The sequence below is a fragment of the Sus scrofa genome, chromosome 1, assembly GCF_000003025.6.
Source record: "Sus scrofa isolate TJ Tabasco breed Duroc chromosome 1, Sscrofa11.1, whole genome shotgun sequence".
Taxonomy (NCBI): domain Eukaryota; kingdom Metazoa; phylum Chordata; class Mammalia; order Artiodactyla; family Suidae; genus Sus; species Sus scrofa.
Window position 1 is genome coordinate 48,655,240 of NC_010443.5, and position 12,570 is coordinate 48,667,809.

The 12,570-nt window shown below is 34.6% G+C and overlaps 1 long non-coding RNA gene across 1 annotated transcript; it reads left to right on the top strand.

Moving 5' to 3' along the window:
- Nucleotides 8,536-12,349, top strand: LOC110256669. Its single transcript, XR_002338534.1, has 2 exons — nucleotides 8,536-9,633; nucleotides 9,858-12,349. It is a non-coding gene; the product is annotated as an uncharacterized LOC110256669 (long non-coding RNA).

Below are 12,570 nucleotides of genomic sequence, written 5' to 3' on the forward strand. Positions count from 1 at the left end.
AAAACACTTTGTTCGAGTTCTGTGATGAATGTCCCTGGAAATTTGATAGGGATTGCATTGAATCTTAGATTGCCTTAGGTAGTATAGTCATTTTGATAATACTGACTCTTCCAATCCAAGAGCATAGTATGTCTTTCCATCTGTTTGTGTCATCTTTGATTTCTTTCATCAGTGTCCTATAGTTTTCAGAGTACAGGTCTTTTGACTCTTTAGGTAGTTTTACTCCCTAGGTATTTTATATTAGGGATGTGATGGCAAGTGGGATTGTTTCCCTAATTTCTCTTTTTGATCTTTCATTGTTAGTGTATAGAAATGCAGTTGATTTCTGTGTATTAATTTTGTATCCTGTGAATTTGCCAAATTCACTGATGAGCTCTAGCAGTTTTCTGGTAGAGTCTTTAGGATTCTCTAGGTATAGTATCATGTCATCTGAAAATACTGATAGTTTTACGTCTTCCCTTCCAATTTGGATTCCTTTTATTTCTTTTGCTTCTCTGATTGCCATGGCTAGGACTTCCAAATCTATGTTGAAGAGTAGTGGCAAGAGCAGACATCCTTGTCTTGTTCCTGATCTCAGTGGGAATTCTTTCAGCTTTTCACCATTGAGAATGATGTTAGCTGTGGATTTGTCAAGTATGGCCTTTATTATGCTGCAGTAGGTTCCCCCTATGCCCACTTTCTGAAGGGTTTTTATCAGAAATGGGTGTTGGATTTTGTCAAAGGCTTTTTCTGCATCTATTGAGAGCATCATATGGTTTTTATTCTTCAGTTTGTTAATGTGGTCTATCACACTGATTGATTTGTGGATATTGAAGAACTTCTTGCATCCCTGGGATAAATCTCACTTGATCATGCTGTGCAATCATTTTAATGTATTGTTGGATGTGGTTTGCTAGTATTTTGTTGAGTATTTTTGCATCTATGTTCATCAGTGAAATTGGCCTGTAGTTTTCTTTTTTTGTGGTGTCTTTGTCTGGTTTTGGTATCAGGGTGATGGTGGCCTCATAGAATGAGTTTGGGAGTGCCCTTCCTCTGCAATTTTTTGGGACAGTTTCAGAGGGTAGTTGTTAGCTCTTCTCTAAATGTTTGATAGAATTTGCCTGTGAAGCCATCTGGTCCTGGACTTTTGTTTGTTGGAAGTTTTTAAATCACAGTTTCAATGCAATTACTTGTGATTTGTCCATTCATCTTTTCTATTTCGTCTTGGTTAAGTCTGTAATATATTGCACTATTCCAAGAATTTGTCCATTTCTTCTAGGTTTTCTGTTTTATTGGCATATAGTTGCATATAATACTCTCTTATGATCCTTTGTATTTCTGTGATGTCCATTGTTATTTCTCTTTTTTCATTTCTAATTTTATTGATTTGAGTCCTCTCTCTCTTTTCTTGATAAGTCTGGCTAAGTGTTTATCAATTTTACTGATCTTTTCAAAGAATGAGCTTTTCTTTTCATTGATTTTTTTTCCTATGGTTTTCTTCATTTCTATTTCATTGATTTCTGCTCTGATCTTTATGATTTCTTTCCTTCTACTAACCAGAGGTCTTGTCTGTTCTTCTTTCTCAAGCTGCTTTAGATGTAAAGTTAGCTTGTTTATTTGAGCTTTTTCTTGTTTCCTGAGGTGGGCTTGTATTGCTATAAACTTTCCTCCTAGAATGGCTTTTGCTGCATCCCATAGGTTTTGGAGTGTCATATCTTTGTTGTCATTTGCTTCTAGGTATTTTTTAATTTCCTCTTTGATTTCTTCAGTGCTCCATTGGTTGTTTAGTAGCATGTTGTTTAGTCTCCACATGTATGTGATTTTTGCTGTTTTTGTTGTTGATTTCTAGTCATAGAGCATTGGGGTCGGAAAAGATGCTTGATAAGATTTCAATTTTCTTAAAGTTAACTGAGGCTTAATTTGTAGCCCAGGATGTGATCAATCTTTGAGAATGTTCCGTGTGCACTTGAGAAGAATGTGTATTCCGCTGCTTTTGGATGGAATGTCCTATAACTATCTATTAAGTCCATCTGGTCTAATGCTTCATTCAGGGCCTGTGTTTCCACATAGACTTTCTGTCTGGACGATCTGTCCATTGCTATGAGTGGGGTGTTAAAGTGCCCCACTATTATTGTGTTATTGTCAGTTTGTCCCTTTAAGGTTGTTAGCAGTTGCCTTGTATATTGTGGTGAACCTATGTTGGGTGCATAGATAGTTAAGATTTTTGTATCTTCTTCTTGGATTGATCCTTTGATCATTAGGTAGTGTCCCTCCTTGTCTGTTAAAATATTCTTCATTCTAAAGTCTATTTTGTCTGTTATGAGTATTGCTACTCCACCTTTCTTTCGATTCCCGTTTGCGTGGAATCATTTCTTCCATCCTCTCACTTTCAGTTCGTATGTGTCCCTCGAATTGAAATGGGTCTCCTGAAGACAGCATATATATGGGTCTTGTTTTTGTATCCATTCAGCCAGTGTATGTCTTTTGCTTGGGGCGTTTAGTCCATTAACATTTAAGGTAATTATTGATATGTGTGTTCTTATAGCCATTTTATTAATTACTTTGAATTTGTTTTTGTTGCTCTTTTTTCTCCCCTTCCTGTCTTGTTCTCTCCTCTTGTGGTTTGATGACTATCTTTAGTGTTGTATTTGAGTTGATTTTTCTTATTTGTTTGTGTATCAATCATAGATTTTTGGTTTGCAGTTATTCTCAAGTTTTGATATAATGGTCTATATATATAAGAGATTGTTTTACATTGTTGGTCTCTTAATTGCAAGTGCATCTCCAGTGTCCTGCATTTGTACCCTCCTCCTGAGTTCTGATTTTTGTGGCATAATTGTGTGTGAATGATTTCGTATCTTTACTGTATATACACCTTTATTGGTGAGCGTTGTCATTTGTGGTATTTTTGTTTCTGGTTGCAGCCTTTTCTGCCTAGAGAAGTTCCTTCAGTATTTGTTGTAAAAATGGTTTAGTGTTGCTGAATTCTATTAGCTTTTGTTTATCTGTGAAGCTTTTGTTTTCTCCTTCACATATTCATGAGAGTCATGCTTGATAAAGTAATCTTGGTTGGAGGTTTTTTCCTTTCATCATGTTAAGTATATCATGCTTTTGGCCTGCAGAGTTTCTGATGAAAAATCTGCCAATAACCTTATTTGGGTTCCCTTATATGTTATTTGTTTCTTTCCCCAGCTCCTTTCAATATTTTCTCTTTGTCTTTAATTTTGGTCAGTTTGATTAATATGTGTCTCGGGGTATTCCTCCTTGGGTTTATTTTATATGGTACTCATTGCACTTCTTGATTTGAGTGAGTGGTTCCTTTCCCATGTTAGGGAAGTTTTCAGCTACGATCTCTTTGAATATTTTTTCTGTCCCCTTCTCTCTCTTTTCTCCTTCTGGCACCTCTATTATATGGATGTTGGTATGTTTAACATTGTCCCAGAGTTCTCTGAGACTCTCTTCATTTCTTTTCAATCTTTTTTCTGTTCTGCATCTGTGATTTCCACTAATCTGTCCTCCACTTCACTAATTCATTCTTCTACCTCCTGTATTCTGCTGTTAGCTGCTTCTAATGAATTTTTTATTTCAATTATTGTATTTTGCATCTCTTCTTGTTTAAGTTTTATATCTTGTATCTCTTTGCTCAGTGTTTCCTGTAAATTATCCATCTTTGCCTCCAGTTTATTTCCAATGTCTTGCATCATCTTCAGCATCAACTATCTAAAGTCTTTTTCCTGGATGATGATAATGTCCAGATTACCTTGCTGTTTTTTCTGGGGTTTTTTTCTTTCTCCCTTATATGAGTTATAGTTCTCTGTCTTTTCATTTTTATAGGTTTTTGGTGTGGTGACCTTTTTACAGATGATAGAGTTATAGCCTCTCTTACTGCTGGCATCTGTCCCCTTTGTGGCTGAAGTTGGTATGGGGCTTGCTGTAAGCTTCCTGGGAGGGGCTGATGCCTGCCCACTGGTAGGTGGAGCTGATTCCTATCCCTCTGGTGGGTGGGGCTTTGTCCCTAGGTGAGATTAGAGGAGGCTGTGTGCCTGGAGGGTCCTTAGGCAGCCTATTTACTGATGGGTGTCATTGTGATCCCATCTGATTTGCTGTTTTGCCTGGGGCTTCTCAGAACTGATGGAGGTGGCCAGATTTTTCATAAAGGGCCACCCCCAGAGAAAGGCATGCTGATGAATATTCCCAAGAGCTTGGTTTCCAATGTCCTTTCCACACAACAAGCCACATTTACCCCTGTTTTCCCAGGAGGTCCTCCAAGAACTGCAGTCAGGTCTGACCCAGATTCCTATGGAGACTTTGCTTTCCCCTGGGACCCAGTGCACATGAAATCTGTGTGCACCTTTTAAGAATGGGGTCTCCGTTTCCCCTAGTCCCATGGTGCTCCTGCCCAAAGCCCCCTGGCCTTCAATGCCAGATGCTCCAGGGGCTCTTTCTCCCAGTGCCAGATCCCCGCATGTGAGGGTTTGATGTGGGCCTCAGAACTCTCACTCCTGTAGGTGAGTCTCTGTGATACAGTTACTTTCCAGTCTGTGGGGCTTCCCACCCAGAAGGTATTGGTTTGCTTATATCATGTAATCACCCCTCCTACCTCTTGATGTGGCCTCCTCTTTGTCTTCTGGAGTTTGATATCTTTTTGAAAGTTTCTGGTCCATTTGGTTGAAGATTGCTCAGCATTTTGTTGTAAATTTTGCTGTTTTTAGGAGAGAAGTTGAGTTCCAGTCCTTCTATTCCACCATCTTAATCCCATCCCTCTCATTTCTTTTCATTTTGCTGTGGTTTCATTTGCTGTGCAAAAGCTTTTAAATTTAACTTAAGTCCCATTTGTTTGTTTTTGTTTTATTTATTTTGCCTTAGGAGACTGACCCAAAAAGTTATCACTATGATTTATGTCAGAGTGTTCTACTGAAGTTCTCTATTAGAAGTCTTATGTTTTTAGGTCTTTAATCTGTTTTGAGTTTTATTTTTGTATATAGTGTGAGGAAATGTTCTAATTGTTTACTTGTACCTGTTTAGCTTTCCTAGAATCGCCTATTGAAGAGACTTTATTTTCTCCATTGTATATTATTGCCTCATTTGTGGTAAATTAACTGACCATAGGTGTGTTGATTTATGAGTGCTCTATTCTATTCTGCTGATTTATCAATCTGCTTTTGTGCCACTACCATGCTATATTAATTGCTATAATTTTGCAGTAAGTCTAAAGACTGGGAGGGTGATACCTCATTCTTTGTTGATTTTTATCAAGATTGCTTTTGCAATTTGGAATCTTGTGGTTGCACATAAATTTTAGGGTTGTTTATGTTAGGTCTGTGTAAAATGCCATTATTTTGATAGTGATTGCATTCAATCTGTAGATTGCTTTTTGTAGGATGGCTGTTTTAAAAATATTCTTCCAGTCCATAGCACCAGATATTTTTCTATTTCTTTGTATCATTTTCAGGTGCATTCACAACTCGTTTATACGTTTAAGAGTATAAGTTTTTTATTTCATTCATTAAATTTATTCCTAGGTAATTTTTTGATGAAATTCAAATGGGATTGTTTTTACTTCCTGTTTTTATTAAGTATTAGTGTATAGAAAAGCAAAATATTTCTATAAATTTTATATCCTGCAACTTTACTGAGTTAATTTATTAGCTTTAATAGTTTTGTTAGTGGAGATTTGGGGGTTTTCTATATAGAGTAGCATGTCTTCAAATAGTTTTATTTCTTCCCTTCCAATTTGGATGGTTTTTATCTTTTTCTTGTTTGATCATAGCGGTTAGGCAATACTCCACTAAATATAAAGTTGGCGATATTGAGCATCCTTGTTTTCTTCCTGATTTCAATGGAAAGCCTTTCAGCTTTTCATCATTATGCATAATGTTACTGTGTATTTGTCATTAATGGCCTTTATTGTGATAAATATTCCCTCTATATCAACTTTTAAGAGTTTTTATGATAATTGGTTGCTGAATTTTCTCAAATGCTTTTTCTACATCTTTTGAGATTATTTCATTTTTATCCTTCCTTTTGTTAATGTGGTGTATCACATTGATTTTTTGAATGTTGACACATTCTTGTATCCCCATAATAAATCCCATTTGTTCACATAGTGTGATCCTTTATACATATTTTGGATTCAGTTTCTAATATTTTGCTGAGGATTTTATCATCTACATTTATCAAAGATATTGGCCTGATATATTTCTTTTTTCCTAATATTTTTTTCTGGTTTTGGTATCTGGTAATGATGGCTTCATACAATAAATTTGAGAGTGTTTCATTCTCTTCAATTTTTAAAAATAGCTTGAGAATGATAGGTATTAGCTCTTCTTTGGTAGAATTCCCCTGTGAAACAGTCTGGTCTTGGACAAATTTCCTGATTTTTTTTTTAATTACAAATAAAGTTTCACCATTAGTGATTGCTCCATTTGATTATCTATTTCTTCCTGATTCAGTTTTGGAAGGTTGTATATTTCTAGAAATTTTCCCATTTCTTCTACTTTGTTCAACTCATTGGCATATTACTCTTCTCGTATTCTCTCATGATTTTTTGGATCTCTGTCATGTTGGTTTTTATTTCATGTTGTATTTTATTTCTCTGTCATATTGTTTGAGTCCTTTCTCTTATTTTCTTGGTGAGCCTGGGTAAATATTTGTCAATTTTGTTTGTGTTTCCAATAAAAATTGCTATTTATTTCACTGATTTTTTTATTTTAGATCCTAATTTTATTTATTTCCCTTATGATCTTTATTTTTGTCTTCCTTCTGCTGACCTTGGGCTTTGCTTTTTCTTCTTTTCTAGTTCTTTTAAATGGAAGCTTAGGTTATTTATTTGAGGTGCTTTTTGTTTGTTTGTTTCTTGATATAGGTCTCTAATGCTATTAACTTTCCTTTTTCAACCAGTTTTATGTATCCCATAGATTTTGAAAAGTTGTGTTTCTGTATTCACATAACTCAAGATGGTTTCTGATTTCCTCTTTAATTCCTTCTTTGACCCATTTTTATATGTTTATTGTTTTAGTACCACATCTAATCTCCAAGTGTTCTTTCCTTTTATTTTCTTTAACTGAATTCTAATTTCATCCTGTTATATTTGTGGAAAAAGGGTTGATATCATTTCTGTGTACTTAAATCCACTGAGACTTGTTTTGTGCCCTAGCATGTGAGAATGTTTCATCTGCACTTGAAAAGAATGTGCATTTTGCTGTCTTGGTACAGAATGTCCATTAATATCTAAGTCTAACTGATATAATTTGTTTTAAAGACCACTGTCTCCTTATTGGTTTTCTGTCTGAATGATCTGTCCATTGATGTAAGTGAGGTGTTAAGTCCTTTGTGATTATTTTATTACTCTCAGTTTCTTCCTTTATGTCTGTTAATATTTGCTTTATATATTTAAATACTGCTGTATTAAGTGAATATTTGTTAACAAGTGTTGTACCCTCTTCTTTAATTGATCTTTTTATCATTATATATTTCCCTTTATTATTTTTGCTTAAAGTCTATATTGTCTGAAATGACTATTGCTACTCCCATTTTTTTCTTGTTTCATCTGCATAAAATTTCTCCTTCCATCCCCACACTTTCAGTCATTGATTGTTTTTAGCTCTGAAGTGAGTCTCTTGTAAGCGTCATATAGATGTCTTGATTTTTTATTCAATCAACCATCCTATGTCATCGATTAGAGCATTTAGTTCACTGACATTTAAAGTGATCACTGATAGGTATGTACTTATTGCCAACTTTTAACTTGTTTCTTATTGTTTTGTAGTTCTTTTCTGTCCTTTTCTTCTTTTAGTTTCTTCCCTTGTAATTTGATGATTTTTAGTAGTATGCTTGCATTCATTTCTAATTGTTATATATCTATTGAAGGTTTTAATTTGTGGCTTTCATGGGATTCATATAGGTTGCCTTAAAACTATATTTACTAGTTTTAAAGACAGTCATTTACATTTGATTATATTTTAAGAGATATGTTTTTGTGATTCTTCCCCCATAGTTTATATTTCTGATGTCGTTATTTTAAATCTTTATCAATTTTCTTATTGTTTTATTTATAGCTGATTTTATAATTTTTTGTCTTTTAATCATTGTGCAACCTTATGTAGGTAGTTGGTCTTCAGCCTATACTATATATTTGCTTTTACTAGTGTTTTTTTCCTATAGATTCTTCTTGTTACTGCCTTTTCTTTTCTATTTTGAGAAGATCTTTAAAAAACTTTTAGCATTGTCCCAGTATGAATGAAGCCTTCTAATTTTCTTAGAAGTTCTTTATCTCCCTTTTAATTTTAAATGATAATTCTGCTTGGTAGAATATCATAAGTTGCAACTTTTTTCCCTTTCATCAGTTGAAATATATTGCTCTCAGGAGTTCCCATTGTGGCTCAGCAGAAGCAAATCTTCCTAGTATCCATGAAGATGCAGAATCCCTAGCCTTGCTTAGTGGGTTAGGATCTGGCATTGCCATGAGCTGTGGTGTGGGTCACAGACACAACTTGGAATTGGCATTGCTGTGGCTGTGGTGTAGGCCAGCAGCTACAGGTTTGATTTGACCCCTAGCCTGGGAACTTCCATATGCTGTGGGCGCAGCCCTAGGAAAAAAAAAAAGAAAGACGTATACCACTCTCTTCTAGTCTGCAAGGTTTTGTAGAAAAATCAGCCAATAGCATTTTGTAGCTATCCCTTATATATGACTCTTTGTTTTAAAATTCTCTCTTTATCTTTTAACATTTTAATTATGACATATCTCAGTGTTATATATTTGGGTTTATCTTGCTTGGGTTACTCTGTGTTTCCTCTACCTGTTTCTTTCTCAGATATGAGAGGTTCTCAGCCACAGATTCATCAAACACATTTTCTACCCCCTTCTCTATTCTCCTTTTAGGACCCTTATAATGCTACTTTTGGGACTCTCAATGTTTTCCCAGTGTTCCCTTAAACTCTCATTAATTTTTGAAATTATCTTTTTCCTATTATGATTGTGTGATTTCCATTATACTGTCTTTTAGATCACTAGTTATTTTTAATATATTCTAGTTCCTTATGAAAATTCTCATTGTGTCTATCTACTCTTTTCCTTAATTCAATTAGCATTCTTAATCTAATGCTTTAAGTTTTTTATCAGGTAAATTGTTTATCTCTGTTTTATAATTTTTTCAGGGGTTTTCTTTTTCCTTTCAATTGAGATTACTTCCTCTATCTTTTGGTGTTCTTTAACTTTTTTTTAAAACTTTGAATTTAAAACGGTCGCCTATTGTAGTCTTGAAGTGGTATCCTTATGTTGGAACATCTCTATACAGACTGTGTGCCAAATGCCTTTCATGGGAGAGCTGGATTTGAGGTGGAAGCAATTCATTCCTTTCCTCAAGGTGTGAAAGTGGATATCATATTGGTAGGAGGTGGGGCTGGAGATGGAGGGGCTAGAGCTGACATTGGGTGTGATCTGGGGCTTCTCTTCCACTCAACAGCCATTACCACCTTATCAGAGATGGGATCTGGTCCCAACATGCTGGAGCAGAATCACAGAAGACTGAATCCAAGTTGGCTCCATCGCTTTTAAGTGTGTGCTTTCCCACTTCCAAGCCATGAGCAATCTCACCCCAGAGGAAAGTTGTTCCTGAAGCAAAAAGAGTTGGTGCAGGCACTTGTCATGATCAGGTATGGCTTGTGTTGGCCCTGGTTGAAGTTAGTAATACAGACCCCTTCTGATGACCTGCCTGCACAAACACCTTGCTGTGGCATCCTTTGTCCCAGTATGGAGCTGCATCCTAAAGCAAGTAAGGCAGATGATCATTCATCTAAGGTAGGGCATGCCAGGTTGGTTATGGTAAATAGGCCAGCATCCCATCCAGCTTCAGTTCACCCTCTCTTCCCTGTTTCAGAGGCAAGCAAGCATGTGCAGACTCCTCACAAGCAGAATCCAAGCTTCCACAGCCCTCCAGGTAGTCTTATAAGGACCTCCAACCAGCAAGGGTAATTGTCTTCTCTGGTGTATGAACTGAGAGCTAGGGCTACCCAAACTACTTTCTCTCCAGGTGAATCTCTGCCTGTGTAAATCCCCTCCTCTTCTGAGTCTCCTCCCAGGGGCAGAGGTCCCAATCTGATTGTTTCTCTTCCCTTCCTACTTGATTCCATGTGGGTATTTCTTACAGTCTGATTTTACAGGAGTCTGTCAGTCTCCAGTTAGTTTTCCATGAGAATTTTTCCACATCTAGATGTATTTTTGATGTGTTTGTGTGGAGAGTTGAGTACCACATTCTTCTGTTCTGCCATTTTGGTCTCCTCCCTTTCTCTTTACTTTTTCTTTTCCAGCTGGAGTTTTCTCCCTCCATTCCTTACACATTAAAGCTCTAAGTATCCTCTTAATGCTCAAAACTAACTAATTCTATTAAGGAATCTGGTCCATACAGCCATAAATAACCTCCTCTTTTCATGAACAGGCCTAACTCATACTGAATATACCATTCTTTGGGTACTGACATCATTCTGAACTGCATTGTAATTTTTCATTATTTTTTGTCTGCTTATACATTTCTCGTCAACCAAATTGCACTCTTTAACAGAGTCCTTCCAAATTATTATATTATTCCCTTTCTCTTTATTCAATATCCCAACTCTTATCATGTCACATACACCCAGTAATCTATACACAGTACCAAAGTGCTACTAACTTATCCAGAGATACAATTTTTTTATATAGTCACTGGTATTGATAAGAATGGGTACCATTCAGCCAGCACACTTCACTGACATAAAATGTAACTATTTAAATTTTTATTTTTCCTGGTCTTTTTGACTCTTCCTCTCAGGAATGATACTAGAATAGAATAATGCTTTAAAGCTAATTTCTCCTTTCTTTCTCACCTGATTCAAAGTTCTGGAAATCTAAATATTCTTAAACAGTCCTTAAATATTCTATAAAATTACATTAAATATTATATCCTGTACTTCAAAATACCCAATTAACTTTCTGCTTTTCATCTCCCAATATAATAGTATTCTACAAGCAGGATCTTTATATGTTAAGTAAGCAATATGCGAATGTGAGGCAGTTATTCCTTATTTTACCTGTGTAATATTTAGTTTGTCTCATGAAAACAGGCATAAGGAGTCTGAATATTTCAATCTAATCAGTTTGTATGGTCAGACAATTTCCTCAGGTATGTAAAATTTATTTCCTTGGGTGACATTTAATTGCTTCGAAACTATGGTATTCATTTATATCTAGTTATCTGTATATCTATAAGAGATTGTTTCCACTGCTGAAAAAGTCTTTATTTTAAATTCATAGTATTTTTATTAAAATAATCATTTTTTACAGTATAATACAATTATCCTTTTTTTGGATTTTGGATATGCTTTACTCAGAAGTTTGTTTTTAGATGTATTTATGATAGAAATTATAATTTTTAAACTATTAAGCTGTTGAACGTATCCAAATCTTTTACGTAAGGAGTTTCTTTTAGCATGTCAAACCTACCTCAAAATAACAATAGTTTTCTCTAATTTCACTTGACAATTTTCTTAATGGGATAAAAGTAATTTACATGTATGTGTTCTTACACTTAACCTATTAATTCCCTTTATTGACTGTGTATTATCTACAAAAGCATTTTTATGCTTTAGATTTCTTTAACCTTTTTTGCTTCATTGTTAGTGTGTGCAGAAAAAAATGCACACATATAAACTGGAATATATTCACCAAGTTCCTACACAGATATCTCTTTTAAAAATAAATCTCAGGAAAATCTAAGGAGAATGTTAACATATTTATGAAAAATATAGGTCATTCTTATCTTTTTCATCTTTAGATAATCTTTTTGTATACAAATCATATGACAATTGGAAGGAAAGTTTCATTCTATACATTTTCTTGATAAATGTATACAAACTGTCTCATTGCCCTTTTTTCAATAGAAAATATAATTATGTTTAGAATTTTTCAATTCTATTTTTTCTAAGAAAGTTTACACATAAGATATTAGGCAGTGATTGACTTTTTTTAAATCTTCTTCTGTGTGATGTAGTGGGATAATTTATAAACTCTTGGGAAATAGTAGAACTAAAATACTTGAATATTTGAAATAGTGTGAAAATATCTCTGGCAGTTATTTCAGTTCTATGACAACAAAACTTTAATTTGTTGTCATAGCACTTATTTTATTTTGCTTTTATGGATTCCATTGTAACCTGATGAACGATAATTATTAAAGTTGCCCTATTTTTAATATCACCGTATTGGAATTCAGTTGAGAAGTAAGTTGTAAAGTAAAAAACTTACATAATAGAAGTATCTCTCTATCCAAGCTCAGAAAAATGGAAACATAACAATAATAACAAAAAATACGGACTTCCAGACAACAGCATCCTAAATTCTAATTGAATATGCTTCTGAATATTACAGATATATTAGAGAAAAATTGCCTCTAAAAATACACAATTCAAAACATAAAAACATATTATAGAAATCTAAAGGGGTTCATTTCAAAACCATCCACATAGGATTCTAATTTAATAAGGGGTGAGCTGCACTGGAAACAGTCTGAAACATACGCAATAAACAAGACATTTGTGATAGAAAACAAGGTTACACTA